The sequence below is a fragment of the Cupressus sempervirens genome, chromosome 5 (assembly GCF_028749045.1).
Source record: "Cupressus sempervirens isolate cs-2001-9-10 chromosome 5, ASM2874904v1, whole genome shotgun sequence".
NCBI lineage: Eukaryota > Viridiplantae > Streptophyta > Pinopsida > Cupressales > Cupressaceae > Cupressus > Cupressus sempervirens.
This window is the reverse complement of record NC_143122.1, coordinates 833694400-833721193: the sequence shown is the minus strand read 5'-3', so window position 1 is coordinate 833721193 and position 26794 is coordinate 833694400. Positions and strand designations below refer to the sequence as shown.

Genomic DNA, 26794 nt, shown 5'->3' with positions numbered 1-26794 from the left:
TTAAAGAATAGCAGCAACATAATTAAAAAAAGTATTACTCAGAGCAAAGGAGGCTCTGTTTTAATACAGAGAAAAACTGATATTCTATTCCAACAACAATTGTTGTTCAGCCAATACATTTATTCAAGAAGAAAATGTTAAAACTACTCCCTAACATATAAATCAAAACATAGATTCAGAGTTGTATACAGTGGTTTTAGCATGATTACGTGCCTTACTAAAGAGAAAATTTAGCAATTTAAAAGACCACTAACAAACTAGAAAAGAATACCAATAAATATGCAATCTAACAATTATGCATGAAATTTATAATTTTAGTTGCTATGAACAGTGGTGGAACTGGAGTTTTCTCTTTAACAAGACTTGGATCGCAGCATCAGATATCTTCTACAATGCTCTCGCACATGGATGCCATGTATCATAAACTGAGAGATAATGGTGTGTTGTCTCTTCTTATCTCTATTCAACCCCATGGTGGAAAGTAGGAAAAAATAATTTTAAATGTGCATGACAACAGGCTTTGTCAGGGAATATGCATCAAACTTTATTTTTCCTGCCTTCGGCTAAAATGCTGTTACAAATTGAAAATATAAAACTGGGAATTGTTTGGAAGTAGTAATAAAATATTTGAAACGTGAAGTGCATTTTTTCATCTCTTAGCTATGGAATATTTAGTGCTGGTGAATGTGAAGAAATTCAATTTGTCATGTTGGTGTGGGGTTTTCTATATGTTTGCTTTTGCATAAAGGAGGAGAGGTATGCTCAGCATTTCCTAAGAACTTTTTGGGATTTCGATCTACATAGAGAAGGGAAGAAGAAAAGTAGCTAATGGCATCCACTAGATTTAATGGAGCAGAACTAGGGCCTTGGAAGTTAATGATGGACGAAGGAGGACCCATAAAACCTTCAACCACTATGAAATAAACAAAGCTCTTCATCAATGGAGAGTTTGTGGATTTAGTTTCAAGTAATATAATATTGTGTTGTACATTTTATTTTTCCTTGAATTTCAGAACATGTAAGTAGTTCATGACAGGATTTGGTTCACCTAGAAAGCCTTTGGTTCTACTGATCTTGCACTTAATATAGGGAAAACAATTTTTCATAACCTTGCATGCCCAAAATTCTTCTTTATAAGAGAATATTTTAAAACATTTTGTTGGTTGTCTTGATATTAATATTAAGATTGTTCCTAGATTCAATGTCTACATATTTTCAATGTAACATCTATGAACATAGTCATTAGTTTAATGTCAAATAGAGAATGGAATAGGAAATCAAAAAATACAAATAGATCTTTGGTCTGTTAGTGAAGTTGTTTGGTTTTGAATAAGACCAACCGTGATCAAATTTGTTGAATGTAAAAATTTTACACTATAATTTCAAGAAAAAATGTTAATATTAATACTATATAAAATTTGAAAAACTAATGTAACTGATTGAACATGGTTCAAGTGGTAAATCTAACTCTACTAGTCTCTAGCTCATCATACCAAATCTTTAAAATTATAAAAATATATAGACTATAGAATAAATTTAACTAGTAGTTCTAGTTAGAATCTTAATAAATTGATGAAATAGTTTCTAAATTTAATTTTGTTATTTTTTGCATCATTTTAGATTACATCTTCTGATCTATCATTTTTTGAATGATATTCTATGAATCATCATAAAATGAATTAGTGATTGACAACTCTTAATTTTTATATCAACACTATTAAATCATACTATATGATCCATTTTTAGATAAGTTATTCTAATAGAAAACCTTTATGAGAATTAAGTAATAGCAATAGGGTAAAGATTTACTGCACTAGCACTGCACTACTACATCTTTTCAATAGATCAGAGAAAGAGTGATTTAAAACAATAATACAAAGAGTTGACAAACAATTAATAAAAGCTATCTTTATAGATTCATAGATTGTAGAGAATTGCATGCATTTAATCTCAATGAATTTATGTGTAGGGAAAACATTTGAGACATCTTATTCACAAACAGAGTAAGTTATAATGAGTGTGTCAAAAGCTATGAGAGAGGATGTTGATTTGTCTATTAAAGAAGTGAGGGCTCCTTTTGATCATGGCCCATGGCCTTGTATGTCAGGCCAGGTATGATTTTGATTTTGTTTCTTAGGGTTCAGTAGTCATTTTTAACTTATTTAGTTTGAGCTAGTGACCTTAAAAGTCTAGAAGGATTAACATTGTTGGCTTAGATGAGCAGGTAGCCTCTAGAGTTTCCTCAACAGATAGCCTCTCTGAATGCATAACTAATACCAAAACAAAGCTACCTAATGCAAGTAATGTTAGTAGCATTCTATCACACAAATTTTGAAGGGAAAATCAAACTTTGTGACCTAAGGCTTTGATACCACTTCGTAGTAGTATTTGTTGTTGCATGAAAAAATTGAACTATTAATGCCCAATACAAATGTCCAAACTTATCAAAATCCATAGCACAAATCTCTAAAGATTTGTTGACCACCAAGTTAACACTCTCAACAAGTAATTTTTCTAAATAAAGCCTTCTACCCTCAGATAGGAACCTAGCAAATGTCCAATTCCATGTCCTCCACATCTCCTTCAAAAGGGGACACCATCATAGATTATCAATGAATCCTTTAGAGTTGTCACCACAGATTTTCAATGTAACAAGTTTTAAACAATTCTTGCCTAATGAGGTTGCCCTTCTACCCTTAGATAAGACCCTTATAATCTAGGACACATACCTTGACATGCCTTCAAGCTCTTTTGTACAACTTGGGTAGGTGGTCTCTTTGTTTACCCCTACCTAACTGTCCCACCCATTTTTTGATTTGAAAGTCCTTTATAATGCATCATTGATAAGTAGGAGATAAAATTCACAGAGTCAAGTAAGTCAAATTTATTGACTCATATTTCATAAGTAGTGGTTCATGAGAATCCATCTCCCATAAAAATGAATAATATGCTTAGCACTCATTGCATCTAGGTGATGCTCATAGAAGTGAAACATTAGATCTTTTAAGAAGGTCATTTATTCCAATACGATTCCAACTTGAATGCAATTAGCCATGGAATTTTCTCCAAGTTTATGCACAGCTAGCATGTAAACCTAATTGTAAAATTGTACTTTATGAACCATTTCCACTATTTAATCACCAGTAATTGATCATTTATAGAAAATGCCATTGTCTAAGGCCAAGTTCATAATTTTGATTTAAGAAGATGTGTCTCTTTCAACTACAAGACATAACAAAATTTGTGTTCTTTTGAGAGCATTAACATCCATAATAAGTTAAGCAATATCTTTTTCAGTAATCAAATGATGATATTAGCTATCATATTTTAGATATATATATTTTGAATCAAAATAATTGACCCATGTTTCTACTTCTAATTATAGGAAAGAGGTGGTATACTACACAAATATACAGATCTACTTCTTCAGCATTCAAATGACATTGCAGCATTAGAGACATGGGACAGTGGAAAACCTTTGGATATGGTCAAGATGAGGGATGTTCTCGGCTCAACTGCCATTATGCAATACTATGCTAGTAAAGGATAATAACTAGTTTTAATTAGCAATTTTACTTCTACTATGTTATTTAGGGTTGGAAATTATAGTTCCTAAAAGCATGACCAATTCTATACTTTTGTAGGGTATGCTAATAAGATTCATGGGTTGACATTGAAGATGAATGGGCAGTACTAAGTATATACATTGCATGAGCCCAATGGAGTGTCTGGTCAGATTATACCATGAAACTTTCCCCTCATCTTTTTTTCCTGTAAGATGAGTCTCACTTTCACCACGGGATGCACAATGGTTATCAAATCTATAGAGCAGACCCCATTAACTACACCTTACTGTGCTCATTTTTCTAGAGAGGTATGTAACTTCAATTTTGAATAAATTGATAGGACCTTTTAAGATTAAACTCAGAGCCAGATGTCTACAACATGATATTTTTGTTGATGTTCATTATTTTAATAATCCATATTCAAAATCTCATTTCGTGCATAGATCTTTTTAAAAGGAGAAAAGTTATAACTAAATAAAAAATAAATATGTATAGTGGAGAAGTAAAATTCTTTTATTTTATTCATCCCTCATCACAACAGAGTTTACATCTAGCTACAGATATTGAATTTATCTTCTACTTGAAATTTGTTACTAAATGTAATTTATTATATTTCATTTTTATTATTTTAGCTCTCTTTTCATTTTGATTATGGATCATAGAGTTTGGGAAAGGTGTAGGACCCTAGAAGACCTTTATAAGAATTTTAGTGAATTAGGTGTTAGAGAACAAGCTTGGACTACAAGGTGAAGGAAATTCTAGTTGCACTATTGATGAAATTGCCTAGAGTCACATTAAACCAATTCTATGGGCTAATATCAAAAACCACAGAAAATGAACATGAATTATGTTCGAGTAAGACCATTCTATTGAATTCTATAAACATATATGCAAACTTAGAAAGGTACTTAAAATTAGATACAAAAGTAACAAATAAAACTAAACATATCCTAGCAATATTATCAAATGAAGGCTAGCTTTAAATCTCACATACTCACATTCTACTTTCTGTACTACTATCTTTCAATAGCAATACCAATTCTGAGCACCAAAAGAGATAGAGGAGAAATTAGTTTAATAAAGTTGGAATATGGAGATAAGTTTATAAGTCTTTCCATGATATACAAAAACAAAGTAAATGGTTTACCTTTGTTTGGATACAGTAACGAAGGTTGCTCCAGTAGTCCCCATCCACTATGGTTTGCAAATTTCTTGTGGGGTCAAGGTTGTTCAGAGCAACTATCAAATTACTACTACAAACTAGAATACTAAGGAGGGCTATTATGACCTAATTACAAATAGCGAAGACCAAAGAAAAACATTTGTTTGAAATAAGGACTATTTTTATGGTGGCTTGTGGACTGCAACACCATCTATTTTCATATGGGAGTTATGCTAGGAGAGAAATAGACACATTTTTAAAAATAAAAGGATAGTATAGGAGCAACTGATCGACAAGATGGAGGCTACCATTATCAAGATTGTGAATAATAGAATATTGAAAAGATGACTTATTGGGATGAGAAGATGAGAGGTACAAATGGATTTGGGTTTTGCGATTTCTTGGTATGTTAGTTTGAGTTTCACTTGGTTCCAAGAATACTATAATATTCTCTACTTAACAAGGCCAACTATGTGAAGGTGGAAGCTCATCTGGCCTCACCCCCCTCCCCCTAACATCAATATAAATTACCCATTATCATCTAATTACATACTTCATTCATTCATTCATCCATTTATGAACTATAACATTCAATCAATACAATCACATAACATTCATTAATGTGATATAAAATTCATTAATACAGAATACTAATCAAGACTTCATTAACACATAACAATATTCATTAACATAAAATAAAAATCAATATTAATATGAAATATTCATAGATAATTACTTAAAACAAAGTTCTTTCATTATCCAACAAGGTTTATCAAAGAGCATTTTTAAAACATCATTTCTTCTTTTTGTTTTTTATATCTATTAAGAAAAAGGTTGATAGGAGCATCGATATCTTCCTCATTTTCCTCCTTTTGTGGCACATGTAATGTCAAATTATGATGACTCCTCCTCTTTGGAGGAGTAGGAGGCTATTGCACTAAAGGGGGCTCTATTGCAGGAACAAGTAAAATGGTTCAATTGGAATGCTCTTTTTCTTTTTTTAACCATTGCAAGTATATAATTAAGTACTAGTACAACATAACATGCATTTTTCTTACCTAACAATGCCACATCATGTACATTATCTACCACCATGTCAACATGCTAAACACTTGGAACATGCTCCACTCCTTCACCATGATGTTCAACATGCTCTAAAATATTCAAAGATAGTATACAACTGCTTTCCTAAACTTCTTGAATGATGAGATTTCATCTTCGAACCACAAACTAGACATGCATATTTTTCCTTTGTCTAAAGACGTAAAAGATCATGTACAATTATTATGCACAAATTAAGCATACAATAGTAATGTGTAATTGTTAGATTGTGGTATCAGAGCAAGGTTGTCTTTTAGTTATCCTCTGTAGGAAAGTCTCACGGTTAAGTGGGAGTCTCACAGTTGAGTGGGAGCAATGGCAGATGAGGGTAAGTTGAGGGTTGATAGGTTTAATGGGTAGAACTTCCAGTTATGGAAGATGCAAATGGAAGAATTGGGACATCCTCAGAAGGATAATTATTTGTTCACAAATAGTCAGAGTTCCATTCATCTTGCTAAGAATTCAGCTCTACATTCTAAGACCAAACACATACAATTGCGATACCATTCCATTCGGTCAGTTTTGGAGGATGGACAGTTAAAGCTGGAGAAGATGCATACCAATGACAATCTAAGAGATATGTTGACAAAGGTTGTAACAAGGGAGAAGCTGAACTCCTCTTCAGCTTCGGTTGGTCTTTTAGACTGAACATGAATAAAAGAACAGTAGAGTCCAGGATGGTTTGATCCAGTGGGAGCCCCATGTGGTAGTGGTATTGCTACAGGATCAGTCTCCAAGTGGGAGATTGTTGTTTAGTGTGGAGCCTGATCAGTCCCCAAGTGGGAGATTGTTAGATTGTGGTGACTGATCAGGAAAGTGTTGTACATACTTCATAAATAATTTTTTTTTTGGGCAGTAGCCAACATGGTAGCCAACATATTATGGCCAACATATGGCCGACATGTTATAACCCTAAAGCGATTTAATACTTGTATAAAAGGGCTTAGGGTTGGGTATTTTTCATAATGTTGTGATACGAAATTGGTTCTTGCGGCGGTATTGAGCTGTAAGGGATTACGGATTGTAATCAGGTTGTAATCACTGGATTGTAATAAGATCGGACTTGCTGTTTGGTGGATGTAGCCCAGGGATTGGGTGAACCACATTAAATCTTGGTGCCTTGTGTTCTTTTCTGTGTGTTCTATTATTTTCTATTATTGGTTATATTTGCATGTAGTTTTTATTTCTGTCCATGGTTTATCCTAACAGTAAGCACTATAATAGACCAAAAATATGTGATCTTAACAATTTAACATACCGCAAAAATGAGTTAGCCTAGGGGCATCATGTAATGTCCATGCAAGTATTGTATGGAATTGAAATTTTCAATGTCCTATTGGTCTAAAGACCTAATACATAGTGAAAACATTCAATAACTTCAACAACTCATCAATTAGGGGCTCAATATAGACATTCATATCTTTAACTTTGTACTTACCTAGTAATTGAATGAACATAAACATTACCTAATTATTATGAACATTTTCATGCACTTTTTATAAATTAATTTAGATAAATATTAAATGAAAAAAATACTTGACATAATCATTGAAAATATTATGTACTCCCTCTTTATGGACATCCAAGGAGGAATGTTATTGCTAATAACAAAAATAGGCCACACTGAGTAAACAGATCTCATATCTCCAAATGGATTGACACTATTGACTAGTAATGAAAGTATTAGATTGTGAGGTTCTTCTTTAAAGTGTGACCATGTTTCTTCTATCTCTTTAAATGCAGAACCATCTACAGGCATTTGCATTATTTCATCTTGACTTATATTGTGTGCATGGTAATCCATAAATTGTACCAAGCTAGTGCACCTTAATAATTTTTGAAGATGTGGAATAATGGGAATGTATCGAAGAACCTTGTGAGGCACTTTTTTTGTTATTTGATTTGACTGATATCTACTAATATGATAATCAGGGCATTCTATTGCAAATTCATGTTGTTTATGATATATAATGTGATCATTGGGAGATACATGTATTATCTGACACTTCACTCCAATCTAATTCATAATAGTAGATAATTTGTAGTATGAACGAGGCAAAATATTTGATGGTGGTAACATAAACTCACCTATCAACCTACAACAAAAAATATGCATTGTTATATAATGAATAGTAATTGCATGCTAACATTGAAGATGACAAAAATGGCATACCTTAGCCTACTTGACAATGCTACATTGGATAAACCATTCATAACCTTTAAAGTCACCAATAACACTATAGCAAAGAGAAGAATTGTTTTAGAGCCTTCGTATAGGGGCTCGTGTGCCTTCTCAAGTAAAGGTATATCAAGACCATCTTAATCATCATTATCAGATGCACTAGTACCATCATCATGAGCCTCTTCATCACCTACTCCAATATCATCTTCCTTCATCATGTCTTTTGGCACATTATCATCTTCTTCCATGGGAGTGTTATCCTCTACTTGGATATTCACACCTCCATGTTCCTCCAGTAAGAAATCCACACTCGAAAATAGACAAAAATTGTGTCCCGCTTAAACATGACCATGTTGCCTATAATGACTCTAGGCTGTTGTGATTAGAATTCTTTGATTCTTTAAGCCTACACATTTTGCAAGGACAATTATATTTATCAAATTTTCTTTAGAACTGAGACCACAATGTAGCCATTGTCTCACTATTTTGTTTTGGGTTCATGTTTTTAGGTGTGGTCTTTCTTTATAGAAAAATATATCTACAAATAAATTGGACATTTTGTACTTAATGTTTATATCTACACATATGGTTTTTAAAGAAAAAATTGATCTAACTAATGTGTATATTATTTGCAAAAAAATTGAACATGTTGTACCTAATGTTAATATTTGCAAATATGGTTTTGAAAGAAAAATTTGGTGTAACTAATGCATTTTCTAATTGTAAGAAACACTTTTACATTATAATATAATGAAGTTTTTGTAATTTTGAGTGCAATTCCCTAGGTCTCCAACCATCTAGCACATAAAAAGATAGTAAACATATGGATACAAATGTTTTGGAGAAATAACTCTTAATTAGGATACCATTCAATGCATTGAATTGTGTGAAATGTAGTCATGATATTAAACTAGCAACTTGAATAAGTTCAACCATTTTATGTAGTCATAGAATAAACAATAGCATTTCCATAAGAGATATAAACAATTTCTAAATTTTATTATCTATAGATGCCCTGAATATAAAGCATAAGAGACCATGAACAAGACTTTATGCAAAGCCCTCCACTATCACACTACTTAGAGTTGAATCATCCTCAGGGAGTGTTCCAAGGTGGTGACTCTTTGCTGATAGATCTTGGATTGAAAGTGGGATTAGAGGTTGCTGAGTGCAAAAAGATTTGATGGTAAGTATAGTGGTCAACATGGCAAAGAATGATGATACAAAATGTATTTAGAGGTCATCCATATTTAGAACACATGCAAATCCAAGGGTAAGCTATGGAAGGCTACTGTTTCTAGTGGTGCTATACTAATATTGTTTCAAATGAAATGGTTTCTAAATTGAATATTAAAAAGATATCACATGGTACAACTTATAAAGTTTATGGAATGACTAATTATCACTGGGTTGATATCAAAGAACAAGAATATATTTCTTTTAGTATTGGTTCATATTGTGATACTATCCTATGTGATGTTATGTCTTTTGGTGATTATCATGTAATCTTGGGTAAAGTATGGTAAGTTGATCTTAGATCCTTATATGATGGAAGCAAGAACACTTATGTTAATAACAATAATGGAAAAGAGTTTTTTATGAGTCCACTATAGGACAATAAGATGGGATGGGTCATGTCAACAACATGGCTAATGAGAAGAAGAGAGTTCATAAGGTATACAAAACAAGAAGGCAAAGAGAACATGTCAATGCATTAGATGCAATTTCTTTAGGAAAAAAATTACTCAATGTTTCCTTTTAAATATGATGCCCCCTTAATATTGTCCAAATGAGCTTACTACATTGATACTGACATTCAAAAACAACATTACTCAATAACTACTGGGATGGGGTGGAAAACTCTTTCATTTTGTAGCAATTGTCTCAATCTATCACTCCCATTTGGTGCAGCCAAATGCCCTCAGCAATGCAATATTTTGAATTTGAACACTGTACAATAAAGATGTTAAGCAACTTGCCCATGGATTTTAAATTGTCTTGATTGTGTGTTGCCCTGCACATTCTACAAATCCTAGCTAAAATTATCTTACTCTTTTTGGTGAGAATAAATATGAACCTATAACTTTCTATGAGTTCCCAACTCTATCAAGAAGTATAGCATTAAGTAAACAACAACAAAAGGGAACTTGTCAAGTACACAATAATAGAGTTTGAGTTTATTTTGAGCTAGTAATCATTACTATTTTTAATTTTTTATCTTAGAGCTAGTATTTATTAAAGTATGTGTGAATTATTTTTCGCTGTTGCATATAGATGTTTATAAATACATATTGATGAATACTTTCTAGTTTCCAATAAAATGGCTCAAAGACTTGTATCATTTATGTATTTGTATGAAATGTACCATTTATGTCCAAATAATACTTCAACTTGACAAACAGATTATCTAATATGTAATATTAAAGATTCTATCATCTTCTTCTTTGCTTATCTACAAATAATTACAAAGGAAATATGAAATTGTATTGCAATTATAGCTTTTTTTTTTAACTTCATCTTGGCTTAGGCCTTTGTATCATGATAAATTTTAGCAAAGTAGAAAGGTAACATTTTTTCAAACATGATACACAAATTTTACAAAATGAAATTGGTTTGATGAATTACTGAGTTTTATTATTGATGAAGCACACCCTTGTCCAAATTTCAAAATACCTATTTGAAGTACTATTTTGTTTGTAGTACTATTGCCTTTAGTATTTAGAATACTAGAAGGAGTATGTAAGGTAGATTCTAGTTCTCAAGTTTCTGCTAGATAATGCGAAAAATAGGCTATTTAGTAAGACCTATTCAAAGAAATGAGGTATGTGAAACCAAATGCTAGCATCAATTAAAGGACTAAATTCAACACAAAGAATCTAGAACAATAAAAAGAATGTTTTGCCAGAAATAGGTGAAGGAATGAATAGTGTCAAATGATCAATTTAGAAGTTGGCCATTACTCTAACTCTTGAAATTCAGATTGTCTTGAACATACTACAAACTAGTAACCAAAAAAATTAAGTATCAACTTATGTCTAAGTTGTAATGCACTAAATGGACTCAACTGACCATTGGTTACTATTGTAAAAGATGGCAGACACTAATAGTGCTTCAATAATATTGTTCAATATTATTGCTGAACAAAACATCAGAATAGAGGATGAATCCCATTCCTACATCAAGATGTTACAAAAAAAAAATACTTTTTATTCATATTTAAGAGTTTCCAATTATGAAAGAAGCTTCTAACTATAAATGTTAGTCTCATGCAAAAGTAAACATAATCTTCAGTTTTGATAAATTGTATTAACCAAGGGTCATCGCTACGTCATCATTTCCTATTTTACTTATGTCATCCCTTAATACAGGCAATTTTTTTGACACACTATATGTAGCTTGATTTTGAAGGATTTGGAACGATTAAAAAAGTAGAATGAAACAACATGTTAAACATCTCATTTCAAGGAAACCTCTAAGGTGGTTATAAAATTACTATAAAATATACCAAGTCAAAAATTTATGGAGCTTGCAACTAAATATTTGAATATATTGAATGTTGGTAGACTATGAAGCAATATTATCTAATATAGACAAACATCACATCATGTGTACCAACAAAGTGCATTCAATATGAACTCAACCAATGATTATTCAACAAACAAAAAATGCATTACTGGACTCTAATAAGAAGACCATAATCTACCAAAAAGGACCTTCTAAAATATTTAGTAAAGGATCGAGAGGTGACAAACCTACAATAGGAATGAATTTTATAGAAACTATTTGTGGTCATAGGAAATTTGCATTAACTTATCAATTGGTTGTATTAACATGTCCAACAACAAGGAGGCATTAAGGCCATCAACCTAGAACTAAAACTAACATGGCTTGGAGGATTAAAAAAGACCACAAAATTTTGTGGTAAACCTTTAAAGGTACTTATGTCATAGGAAATTTTCATTAACTTATCAATTGGTTGGCATTAACATGTCCAACAAGAAGGAGGCATTAAGGCGTTCATCCTAGAACTAAAACTGATAGAGCTTGGAGGATTAAAAAAAGATCACATACTTTTATGATAACCCTTTCAAGGCACTTATGTAAAATGGGTAATATACTAACCAAAGGTATGGACATTATTCTCCCTTAAGTGCTTCAAAAGTACAATTTTGAACAATAGTGTGTAAGACTAGCCATGCCCTTGTTATAAGGGGAGCCTACTTTTTATTTATTTAAAGAAATTTATATAATAATTGGACTAAAAAGGAAGATGAAGATGAAAACTTTACTAGCAATAGCAGTTAATAACTACTTGAAACTGAAAGATATATTTTGGTTCAGGTTTGGAAGTACTCTATGAAATAAAAATGAGTGAACTTATTTATTTTAGCAATAAAAATATGAAATTCATTGAGTAATGCAATAAATAGTGGAGTTGGGAGGAAACAAAGATATAACTTCATCCATTTGTTTGTGGAAAAGCAATAAGCCATAGAATATTCTGTAGTGCATTTAAGCAGCCATGGATTGGATTTAGACAATGAGGACACCAAACTACAAGAGGAAAAATTGGATTGAAGGTATTGTGGAGTCAAATAACCACTTTAAATGGTTGTCCACTCTCCCAAAATCTATAGAAACTTACAACTAAATCCATACTGAAAAAGTCTTTCTAATAAATTGTATATCTATGAATCTCCTTTATTTGACACATTATATTTCCACTAACCATTATCTAACAACCTCATTTTCAAAAAATCTAATAAGTAATGAATGAGAAAATAGATACACATGCCACAAAGGTAGAAATCACAATCCCAAATTGCCCATTGGAAACTGAACCCATGATGCTGTTAGAAATAGTAGTTCACCAGTATAGCTGAGAGTGTTGGGGGTGTGTTTGGGGGGGGGGGTGTGAATTAGTTATGCAACAATCTTAAATATTAGACTTCTTAAACAACTCTTAATCATCAAAACAAACAACAACCATAAAGAAATGCTCACACACAATTACACTAGATATGTTGACTAGGTAATCATTTGATCAAAGGGAAAACCCTAGTGGGAATGATGCCCACAAGATAATGTACTAATCTAAATATTCCTTTTTAGAGGATGGACCCTATTAGGAGTCTATTACAATGCTTCATACAAAGAGTCCCTAGTAGGAGACTTTGAATCCTTGTTAGGAGATTCTAGCCCTGTTAGGAGTTGAAGAATATAGCTAAACCCACTATCAAAATAGCTTTAGGATTAGATCAATGAACACACTATCTAATTTTCCTTGATAGTATTCCTTTTAGAATAATAGATGTGTAATAGTCTTTTGCTTCTTCCTCTATCCAATACATCAAACTATTACACTAGATCATCCAATCAAATATGGAACTATGTATCCATCAACAGCAACCCTTGAGGTCACTAACATGCATTAGTAGATTGGTTTGCTCCTCTACTTTTTAATTCAAAATTCTTCTTTACTTCTTAAACACCCTTGTCCCTAGAACTTATAAAAACATCTTTTCTTTATACCATACTCAATATTAATTCCTTGAATTGGCTCCATACTTTATCATAATTTAATTAAATGAAATACAGATTTAATTAATATTATCGACTCACAGTTATACACAACCTTTCACACATGTTACTTCTATACCTTCACACTTGTTGATGTCATTAGTAGTTAGTGTGCTACCTCTAGTTAACTATGCAATTATTCATTCCAAAGACAATGTGCTATATCAATCATATAGTAGAAGTTGTTTTCCTAATGTTCTATTTCCCTGTAGTTCTTTGTAAATCATTAATATCTTTATACACTGTCGATTCAGGTTCTGCACACTTGTCCACATCACACATATATGCTATAGTGTATGCTAGTAACTGCACATGAGTAGATAGGCAATGTATTGCCCTCTATACAATAATCTCTTTCTACTTCTCTATTAGTGTTTTGCAAAATTATTACCATGTTGTCATCAATGAAAAATGTAGCCATAACACTATTTTTTTATTCTTCCAATAGCATCAGCATTCATGGTAATAATCTCCCCCTTTGGCATTGATTGAAACATAGATGAAAAACATCTAGTTCCAAAAATACCAACAAGTTTCTTCATCACTAAAATCTTGCTTTATGCAAATCCTTTATTGCAACACTTGTCCCCCATAGTAAAAAACTCTCTCTGATATTTTTCCATGTCACTCTCTCTTCCCCATTGACATCAATGTCAAAGGTAATACAAGAAATTGAGCATTCAACAATCTAAAATTACAACCACAAGTAGGTTTGTTGCATATAATTCTATAAAAAAAACTAGTTTCTAAAGACACTGTTATACACCAATTATCATTCACCAAGAGTCCTTGCTGACTTTGTTCATTACATATACTCCCCCATAGAGGAAAGCATTAGCATTTAGTCTAGTGTAAAAATGGTGCAACGTACCCTAGACTGATGCACTTTTGCATCTTCTACTCTGAGCTAGGTAGGGGCATAAGCCCAAGCATACCTCTTAGGTACTCAAATGTATCTTTTGGTAAGGCTTTTGGAAAAATGTCTGCAACCTATTCCTTGGTGTTAATGTACTCTAGTTCGATTTCTTTCTCTGTGACTTTCTCTTTTAGCACATGATATTTTATTGCTATGTGCTTAATTTTGGAGGTTAAAACAAGATTCTTAGATATATTAATAGTACTTATGCTATCACAATAAATGATAACAAGTTCTGTGGATATAATTCCATTATCCTTCATCATTTGCTCCATTCATATGACTTGATTTAGTTGTTTGCTACTAAAACATATTATACTTCTGCAGTACTCTATGAGGTACAACCTTGTTTCTTGTTGAGCCATGAAACTAGTTTTCCTCCAAGGAAAAATGCTCCTCCACTAGTGCTTTTTCTATCATCCCTATCTCTAGCCCAATTAGCATATGTATAAGTATAAAGAGTAAAGTAATTTCTTCTATCATACCCAATGTCATAATTTTATTTTCCTTCTAGATATTTGTATATCCTCTTTACTATTGCATAGTGATATTCTTTAGGATCAGCTTTAAATGTTGTCACCATTGCAACTGCATTAGCTATATTTGGTCTATTATGAGTGAGATATTCTAATCCTCCAATCATGGATTTGTACTTCTTTTTTTCAATAGTGGGGGTCTCATTTTTGCTTGATAACTTATGACCAGTTACCATAGGAGTTCCAAAAGGTTTACAATTTTCTAAACCAAATCTTTTCAGAAAATCTTTTAAGTACTTGGTCTGATAGATAAAGATACCTCCTTTTTTTGAATAATTTGTAGTCTTAAGAAGAATTTCATTTCTCCTATCATGTTCATCTCAAACTCATTCTTCATGTTTGAGAATTTATTACTAACTTCATCAATTCCACCAAAGATGATGTCATCAACAAATATAATGATTATTAGTAAATTATCTCCTATTTTCTTCAAGTACAAGTTACTATCTACTATTCCTTTAGCAGATCCAAGCATTGCGAAGTATTTGTCCAACCTTGCATACCAGATTATTGGTGCTTTCTTTAATCCATACAATGATTTCTTAGTTTACAAACTATATCGTTCTCTTTTGTTAAAAGAAAAACCTTTTGTTGTTCAATGTATACTTCTTCTAGTTCTCCATTCAAGAATGCTTACTTAACATCCATCTGATATACCTTAAAATTCTTATTTACTGCATATGTTAGGAACATTCTAATTACTTTCATCATTGCTATAGGTGCATATGTTTCTTCATAATCAATTCCTTCTTTTTGAGAGTAGCCTTTGCATACAAGTCTTTCTTTTTTTCTTATCACTTCTCACTATTCATTCATTTTATTTCTGAATACCCATTTTGTGCCAATCACAATTTTATCCTTGAGTATAGGAACTAATTCCCATGTGTCATTTTTAATTATATACTATATTTTTTCCTTCATTTCTTTTATCTAATGATCATCTTTGATTGCTTCATCTACACTTCTTGGTTCTACTTGAGATATCATATATAGTTATTCATTAATTCTACTCCTTGTCATTACTCCCTTTTCTTTACTTCCTATTTTCTAATCAGCAGGATGATTTCTTACCAAGTTCCTATTTGGGGTAGGAGTTGTTGCTTCAACTCTAATATTAGGCACTATACTCTATTCTTCCCTTCCATCTTCAATTTGCACGCTGTTCTACAAATCATGGTTAGTCTTGAGAAATAACTCATTACTTCTATTAGTCATTCCAGAGTAATCATCTCCATCAGAGTTATAATCCACTATCTTTTTCTTGGTGCCAAACTTTTCATCAATTTTAACATTTGTGCACTCTACTATAGTTTTTTTTCCATAGTTGAAACATCTGTAGGCTTTTCTTTTTAATGAATAGCCAAGAAACATACCTTCATCACTCCTTGGATCAAACTTACTGATATCATCATCTCTCAAATATCTTGAAGTACTTGATACATGGTGAGTGACCAAACCATAATTCATAGGGTGTTTTGTCTGTACCTTTCCTAATCTACATTATGTTTAGTGTGTATACTATTGTATTGACTACTTCTCTCCAAAAAGTCTTTGGTACATCATTCTCAAATAACATATCTCTTGTTACTTCAATAGCTAATTTGTTTCTTCTTTCAGAAATCCCATTCTGCTTAGGTGTATGGGGTAAAGATAGCTATCTTTTGATGTCGTGCTCTTCATAATAGATATTTTATTCCCTAGATCTAAATTCTCCTCCTCTATCTGATCTAGAACATTTGATTTTGACTTTGTTCTTAAATATCTTGAATTTTTCAAATGCCTCTGATTTTTCTTTAAGAAAATCTACCCACATCATTCTAGTGAAATCGTCAACAAAAATCATAAAGTACCTTTCTCCATAGAATCCTCTTGTTCTTGCAATACCACTCAGATCTATATGAACCAATTCCAACTTTTGTGTAGTGCAAAACTACTTGCTTGGAATTAAGACTCTTTTTCTTAGCCAAAATACATTCCTTAAAAATAGTTTTAGTGGGCTCAATAATTTTAGGTAAATATCTTACAACAAGTGTATTACTGGCCTTCACAATGTTATCAAAGTTAATATGACAAAATCTTCTGTGCCATAGCCAACTGTTGTCAATATTTGCAACCAAACATGTTATTTTAGTGGAGTTTAACAAAAATAAATTACCTCTAGCTTTAGTGCCACTACCAAGTAGTTTTCCTTCTTCTTGATAATGCATGTGTTATTACCAAACTATAATTGGTATTCTTTGTCCATAAGTTTTCCAACGCTTAACAAGTTATGCTTCAGTACATCAACAAAGTAAACATCATATGTGTATGTTTCACCATCAAGTGTGATAGATTCCATTCCTATAATATGGTAGGCTATATTATTTCCTATCTGACAATTGCTCCATCATGACTTCTAAATTTGACAAACTTGTTCATATCACCAGTCAGGTGATGTGAACAACCACTACCAATGATCCAATCTTTCTTTTCAACTTGTAAGATCAGTGCACTTTCTTCTTTTATTTCTCTATCAAGATCATTTTCCTTTATAGCTATGGACCCTAATCTGTCTTCACTTATGTTTTGATTAGATTTCTCTTCTTCTTCATTAGCATATAAACAACTTCTAGATCTTCTAGACTTGGACCTCCCCTTAAAGTTTCTTTCTCTTTTAGGACACTTAGATGCATAATGAGCATATTCATTACATGTCCAACATTTGAAGATATTCTTACCATCCTTTTCTCTTTCCATAAAATGAGCTACTCCCTCTTGGATCTTTTCTTCAATAAACTTGTTGCTACTAGTAATGTCTCCTTACATTTTTGTGTTCCTTACTAAAGTAAGTTTGATGTTTAGTGAACTAAATACTGTCTCAACTTTTGCCAATTCTCTAGATTGTTTTATATCAAATTCTACAGCTTCCATCTACCAAGCAATGTTTCTTTGGTGAAATTAGTAGTACAATGTATCATTAGTTGAATCATGTGTGCTACTATCTTGAAAGGTGGTGTCAGACTTTTCAAAATCCTCTATATCACTTCATCATCAAACTTCTTTCAATCATGAGATGTGATTCCTTCAACAATCTCAAATATTCTCCCAACATAGCTTCGTATAGATTCATCTTCCATGATTCTAGCATCTTGGAATGTGCAATACAAATTTTGCAATCTACACCTTTTTGCGTGTGTATCACCCTCATAATTAGCTTCTAAATTTTTCCAAATTTCATGAGATTTTTTGAGTAGTTTTACCTAACTGTAGTCACTTTTAGGTAATTCTAATAGTATTACTTCTCTTGCCCTTATGTTACAAATAAACACTTCTCTTTGTTCCTAGGTACAAGTTTCAAGATTGTCTTCTTTTGGAATGTTCTTTGATGTTTCGGTTACAAGCCAATATCTTGGACCCATGCATAAGAGGTGAGTCTTCATTTTATCCTTCCAATTTTCATAGTTTTTTCCATTGAATCTAGGACTTTCCTTCATGAATAGATTCACCATGGATCTCCCAAAGTTGTTAAACATTCCTTCAAGCACCTAAAGCTATGATACCAATTGTTAGAAATAGTAGTTCACTAGTATAACTAAGAGGGGGGGTGAATCAATTATGTAGCAATCTAAAATATTAAAGTTCTAAAACAATTCTTAATCATCAAAATAAATAGCAACCATAAAGAAATGTGCATACACAATTACACTAGATATGTTGACTAGGGAAACCCTTGATTAGAGGGAAAAGCCCGGTGGGAATGATGCCCACAAGATAATGTACTAATTTGAATATTCCTTGTTAGAGGATGTACCCTATTAGGAGTCTATTACAATGCTTAGTGAAAAGAGTACCTCTTAGGAGACTTTGAATCCTTGTTAGGAGATTCCAACCCTATTAGGAGTTGAAGGAGGCAGTTGAACTCACTATCCAAATAGCTTTAGGATCAAATCAACCAACACACTGTCCAGTTTACCTTGGTACTATTCCTTTCAAAATAATAGATGTGTGATAGTATTTTTCTTCTTCTTCTATCTAGTACGTCAAAATACTTCACCGTCAGATCATGTAATCAGATCTGGAAACATGTATCCATCAACAGTAATCCTTGAGGTCACTTACATGCATAGCAAATTGCTTTGCTCCTTTACTTTGCAATTTGCAAGTCTTCTCTTTTTCATAATCTCCCTTTTCCCTAAAACGTAGAAAAACATCTTTTATTTATACCATAGTCAATATTAACTCCTTGAGTCAGCTCCATACTTTATGATAAGTTAATTAGATTAAATACACATTTAATTAATGCTATCAACTCACAGTTTTACACAACCTTCTACTCATGTGACTTCAATACCTATGCAGTTGATGATGTCATTAGTAGTTAGTGTGCTACCTCTAGTTAATTGCACAATCCTTCATTCCAAACATAATGTGCTATATCAGTCATACAATAGAAGTTTTCCTAATACTCTATTTCCCTATGGTTCTTTATAAATTATTAATATATTTCATACACTGTCAATTCAGGTTTTTTGCACTTGCCCACATGTCACATACATGTTGTAGTATATGCTAGTAAATGCACATAAGTAGATACACAATATATTGCCCTCAATATAAAAATATTAGTTTTCTTCTCTGTTAGTGTTTTCCAAACTTATTATTGTGTTTTCATCAATGACGAACATAGTCATCACACTATTATGTGATGCTCCCCCGTAGCATAAACTAAAATAGAACTAAAACTAACATGGTTTGGAGGATAAAGAAAAGATCATAGACTTTTATAGTAACCTTTTCAAGGCACTTATGTAAAAATGGGTAATCTACTAACCAAAGGTATTATTCTCCCTTAAGTGCTTCAAAAGTACAATTTTGAACAATAGTCTGTAAGACTAGCCATGCTCTTGTTTTAAGGGGAACCTGCTTTTAATTTTTAAAGAAATTTATATAAAAGGAGTAAAAAGGAAGATGAAGATGAAAACTTTACTAGAAATAATAGTTAATAACTACCTAAAATAGAAAGATATCTTTTGTTTCAGGTTTTGAAGCACTCTATGCAATAAAAATGATTCAAATTATTTATTTTAGCAACAAAAATATGAAAGTCATTGAGCAACGCAATCAACAATGGAGTTGGGAGGAAAGAAAGAGATAACTTCATCCATTTGTTTGTGGAAAAGCAATAAGCCATACAATAGTCTATAGTGCAAAGAAGTAGCCATGGATTGGATTTAGACAATGAGGACACCAAACTCTGAGAGGACAAAATCGATTGAAGGTGTTGTGCAGTCAAATAACCAATTTAAATGGTTGTCTACTCTCCCAAAATCTATAGAAACTTAAAACTAAATCCATACTGAAAACATCTTTCTAATAAAATGTATATCTATGAATTTCCTTTATTTGACACATTATATTTCTACTCACCATTATTAAATGACCTCAGTTTGACAAATTCTAATAAGTAATGAATGAAAAAATAGATACACATGCCACAAAGGAAGAAAGTACAATCCCAAATTGCCCACTAGAAACTAAACCAACGATGCTATGTACCAATAGTGCTTTCACAACTAATGAATCCCACTCAAATATTTCAATACAGAAGTAATATACCTACCCAAAAGTCATTTTTGTCAAAGGGATATGTTCAAGGTAGGTCCTGTTAACAATGTTATGATAAATACCACCATACCTGACATCTAAGCCCACTAATGAACATGACATGCACTGAAACCCCTCAATGTGATTCTTGAAGCATTAAATTGGCTAAAAAATAGCCATACCACAATTATCCAACATTTGTCTAAAGTAGTTAGAAACATTCAATAAACTATATGAAAATAGAGATAGGTATACTTGCCTTTGTAAATGTAGAAATAGGGTTTTGGATTCAGGTTCCCAAGGGGATTTTTTTATGAGGATTTATAAAAATGGAGTAGAGTAATAGGGATAAGGAGGTTGAATTAAATAATATAGATGTCACCTAAACTAATTAGTTATTTGAACATTGTTGATCATTCTGAATGAATTTATGCTTTCCTATATTTGAAATTACTTGAAGGTATTTATACTAATATTTTTTCTTCATGATATTTGTAGAAGTGGATAATTCCAAATCTTTAAAGGTGTAACGGATCTCATGAGGTCCTAGGGAAGATGGGATTCCTTCTAATGTATAATGTGTGCATTATGGTTCAATTCTATCAGAACTTGTAATGATGACATTGACATGATAAATGAAGCATTTAAATAGATAGATAGATTTCATAATCACAAAAGCCTTCTCTATCCTATTATATAGGATGAGAACTTGTAATGGCCATATTGACATGACAAATGAAGCATCTAAATAGATAGATACATTTCATAATCACAAAAGCCCTGTCTATCCTACTATATAGACTGAGAAACAGTAAAAGATGTTGAATGTGAAAAAAATTATTATTTCAAAGATACCTTCTTTGCTTCTATTTTTATGATTAGGTTTCCATAAATCTTCAACATGTTTGCATATTAAGTTTGAACCTCTAATATGCACAATAAAAAACTTGTGGATGAAGCCTTGCATCTAAAGCCCACATATAACAAAAATTATTTACTTGATAGAATTTTAATTAAAAACTTATGATCCCAACAACATGAAGTTAATACAAAAATTGAACTCAAATGAATCTGTGGAGCATCATCATAAAATCATACCAAAAGACATTAGGAGTAGGTGGGAGAAGTAGAATAATGGATTGTATATAATATTAACATGGTGATAGGTAATCCCTGGAAGATCAATAGGATTATACAAAAAATAAGATTATCTATTATGTAATAAAATATTCACATAACACAAGTCTTTCATTTCTCATTACAGTTCCACTGCAAAACCCCAACTCAAATGGCTCTAGCCAAATAGAAGACATTAGACATAGGTGGGACAATAAGAATAATGAATTGTATATAATATTTCCCAAACAAGCATGATGATAGGTAATCCCATGAAGATCAACATGATTATGCAAAAAATAGTATTATCTATTATCTAATAAAACATTCATGTAACATTAGTCTTTTATTTGTCGTTAACATACATACCTTCTTTAAAATTATAGAGGACACATAATGGATTTTATTATTGTTAATAGGATTTCTAGAATAACACATTCTCTACCCTACACTAAAGGTAATGGAAAATCTAATAGTATAACATCAGATACAAACCCAAATTTCTTGATACAGTTTTAGTAGTGTCAAGGAAGAATGGACACAAACTTACAATTCAACTATATAGCATTCATAGATCCATGGATAGACAAACTAATTCATCCAATCATCCAAAGAACAAACAAGCTTAGATATTTCACATAGTTTTGGGACCAATTCTCAAAACCATTTTAGACTTGGTAAAAAAGTAAACTAGGCCAAATCCAAATACAAGATGTCCCAAAATATGTTAGAGCATGATATTTCTATCAAAGGTAATGAATTAGTAGTAGCAAAATAAATAAATTCCATCAATGATGTAGTAATTGCAGACCATTTCCATCAAGATTCTATAGGTCAAGATGTATATATGAATTTCTTTACTTGTTGAGCTTCTAAAGTGCTTTAAGAAACAATTTTTCATTGATTTATTGAGTTGTAGATATTGCTAAGGCAAGGAAACTATCTATTGCTAGAACTCAAATTCCACTTTGATGAGCAACTAGAACAAGGGATAGAACATAGCAGCATTTAAACAACACCCATATTTGATATGACTACACGATCTTAGTGTAGCATTTTCTAGATCAACCAAAAGTATAAATCTTGGTGACAACAAAGTCCATGACAATTCTAGTTGCTTCAAGTTGAGGGACTAGCCACCTAGCTATGAAATTTTTGTTCATAGCTACTTGCCTAAGTAAGAAAATGAGTTCACTGAATACCATGCAACTTTTAGCTTATTAAGTCTGCCTTTGATGTTCAATATTTTTCGTTAGTATTTCATTGTCGTATTAGGCTTTCTTAGTGCTTGTCATAACTAAGTGTTCTAAAATTCTCTTTGTATTTTCTATCATCTTCCAATTAGGGCAATTTAAACTGAAAATATTATATCAGTTGTTCACTTTCAATTAAAGATTACCAATCTAAGAATATCCACACATAGTTTATAGGCCATTTGATCTAGTCATGTTATGTTTTCTATTCATTTACTTTTATTAAAGAGATTACTACTAAAAAAATATAGGTCAATGAAAATTCATAGTAAGCACTACATTGTAGTTCTTTTGGATTTATGATTACTTTTTTGTCCCTGATAAGTGTATACTTTTTGAGTTATGACTAATATCCTTTTGCTCAACCTAGTTGTACATAAAACTCATTTCAAAATATAGAAATTAACATGTCTCCAAGTTATTTAAAGTTCTATATAGATGGACTCTGACTATCGTAATAAAAATTTCTAGAGTTTAAGAGTAGAATTGTCTAAGGACAATGAAAAAGACATAGGCAACAGAATAAGTATATGTATAGGTACAAGCAAGAGAAGCTCATGGGAGTGGGATCAGGTTAATAAGAAAAAAGATCAATACCCATAGCCATAAGCTATAGAAGCAAGGGTAGTTTTCCCAAGCATACATTGACATATATGAAACAACTGAGAAACAACATAAAACATACAATACAAACAACTTTCCCCTATGGACATGCCTCAAAATTGATAGAATTATTAGATGAAAAGTGAGAAGGCACTATAGACGAGATGGAATTATTTTGGAAACATGAATGTAATCTGTGATCTTTTAAATGCAATTGGAGTAGCATGAATGTGATTGGAAGATGATGTAGGAGCATCCTAGGCTTTCCTACAATCCTACATGTTTGGAGGGATTCTGGTTGAGTGTTGAGAAGCATCGAGATTGGATTTTGGTGGAGCTATCTTTTATGGTTAGAGATGTGTTGGAGACACATTAGAGAACCTTTCCTCATGATTTCATAGAGATTGGATGAATTGAGTTAAAATTTGAACTGTTTGAACCTTGCTTCTAGAACTGCATTTCTTCTAGTTTCAAGGTGCCTGTTACAGAGTGTGTAAATAATTTTTTTTTAATGAATGACTAGCTATTCACTTCAAGTATTGAAGAGGGCCTATATTACTTTCTTTTATCAAGAGAAAAAATCCTAATTCATTATAGGTTGGGAGATATGGCAATTATCTCAAAGTATCAATTTTTGATAGTTTTGCATGAGAGTCTATTTTGTGTGACTTTTAGGATGAATACACGCTTTTTCTTGGGTAATAAGCCTTCATACATTTAAGGGGTTGTATTTGACCTATATTTCTACTTATTGTTTGAAGCACGAGTTCTAGTTCTATCAGAGCTAGGAGATATCATGATTTTACTCGGCTATCAATTTTTGGGCATTTAATTGTTGTTGTAGGCCAACTTGTGGCATTTAATTTATGTATTTGTATTTAATTTGTGTTCTGAGATGACTTGTGGCTTATATTGGTATAACTAGGGGTTTCAAGGAAGTCTTTTTTAATTATTCATCCATCATGGAGGAGAGAAGGTGGCAGAGGAGTGAAAATGGAGAAGAGCTAGTAGCTAGGGATTGGAAAACAATGAGATTGCTTGGTGGGCTTGCAAGCATAAGTTGAGATCTTTCTTAGGAATTTCTACCATATTATGGATTTGGACTAGCTAGTGTTTGGATTTTATCTTAAGGGATCTTGTAGAACTATTACTTTATTTGCATTTGGCCATAATTAGGAAGGCCTTACAGCTCGACATATTGCATGTAATCAGTTGTTATATTTTATAAATCAAGTATTGTAATTTGGTATCAGATCTTGCATTGTTACTTCTTGCTATTATGCTTTCATTATGTGGTTTTATATCTAGGGGCTAAGAAATTACATTTTGGGATTCTCTTGCCTTATGCTGCATCAGGTGGTATCAGAGCGAAGCTTGTTCCTGAGTGTGTTGACAGATCATCAAAGTTGAGGTAGTTTGCACTAGAATTTGGGTTAAATAAGTAGATTAGAGTTTATCTTGATCTGTTGGTGGATTTTTTGCTTAGGGTTTGCAAAAATTTTGGACTATGCCTCCAAGAATATTGGACCCTAGGGAAATTTCTAATCTTAGTGATGCTATAGAAGAACGAATCTTAGAGAAGATGAGAATAGAGTTCAGATTTGAGATTGCATTGATGAAGAGTGACATGATTGCTAAAATTGTAAGTGCTTTAGGTGTACCTAAAAATATGGGTATTAAAGATCATTATGAGGAAGTTTTTTAAGACTTTGATTTTTCTAGATCTAGTGGTGAGGATAGAAGTAATCATGTGGAAAGACCTATTGGAACTAGGGCTGGTCAATTTGCTAGATCTAGATCTTAGTTGAAACTAAAGCATAAGATGGAGGTTTCTAATTTTTTAGGTACTTTGAATCTTGAAGACCTAATTGATTAGATTGGTGAATTGAAATACTACTTTGAGCTTGAGGATATTGAGGATCCACTTTGAGTGAGGTTGGCGCAAACTAAGTTGTAGGGACATGCTGCTCTTTGGTGGAATGAACTACAAAGAGATAGAGAAGAGGAAGGTGAAATGAAGATCACTAGATAGAAATTGATGGTGACTAAATTGAAGACTAAGTTCATTCGTACTAACTATGAACTTGAGTTATTAAAGAGGCTATAGAATCTAAAGCAGAAGGATATGATTGTAAAAGATATACAGTGGAGTTCTACAAGTTGACTATTTGGTCTGGGCATAGAGAATTATCAAAAGAGAAGGTATCATGTGACATTAATGGTTTGAGATTCAATATTTAGGATGAGGTTGGTACACTAAATATTTAATCAGTTGAGGATGCTTAACAATATGCTTTGAGAGTAGTAGAGAAGCTAAGAAGGAAGAACAAGGTAGTTCTTGAGGGAAGGAGAAATAGGATAGTTTGGCACAAGCTAAACCAAAAGTAGAAGCTGAATCAAAAACCATTGAATAGAAAAAGATAGGTGGAGGTGTGTTCAAAGGTAATTTTTTCAAGTGGGGCATAGATATTTTGAATGTTTTATTGGTAGGACAACTACTTTTGTGAATGAGGTTGAAGTCCAAGGTAGTCAGCCTAAGAAAAGAGAAAGTTTGTTGGCTCAGAAAGTACTGATTAGTGAGAGGACCTTGGATTGCTATCAAAAAAATAGTTTTTATAGGACTTGTTATAAGTCATGTGGTAAATTTTGCAAGGTGACTGTGGATGGTGATAGTACTCAGAACCTTGTTGCTGAAGAGATGGTTCAAAAGCTTGGTTTGAAGAGAGTGAGACATCCTTATCCTTATAAGATCTCCTAGTTACAAAGCGAGCATGCTTTGGAAGTGAGGGAGAAATTCCTTTTTTATTTCTAGAATGGGAAGTATAAGGATTAAGTGTTGTGTGATATTGTGGATATGAACAGTTGTCATGTGTTACTTGTCACACCTTGGTAGTATGATTGCAGGGTTGTTCATGATTGTGTTAGGAATGTGTTTACTATTGAGAAAGGTGTTAGGAATTTTTCTCTAATTACTTTGCAAAATGAATAGCTTGGTAGGAGGAACCTAAGTATTAGCAGTTGAGTTGAGTTGGTAGAGTCTGAGAAGGTTGGTGATCAGCATGGAAAGAAGACTTATGGAACACCTATGGTGGATGTGAAGAAGAACAAAAACAACAACAAGGGAAAGAGTGTAGAATTTGAAGAATTAGAGGATGTGTATGTGAAGAACCAATTTTGGATTTATGTGCTAAATCCT

General features: G+C 32.2%; 1 pseudogene; it reads left to right on the top strand.

Moving 5' to 3' along the window:
• The first annotated feature begins 879 nt into the window (after positions 1 to 879).
• LOC149558469 (aldehyde dehydrogenase family 2 member B4, mitochondrial-like) overlaps positions 880 to 26794 on the top strand; it is a 47950-nt pseudogene continuing 22035 nt past the window's right edge.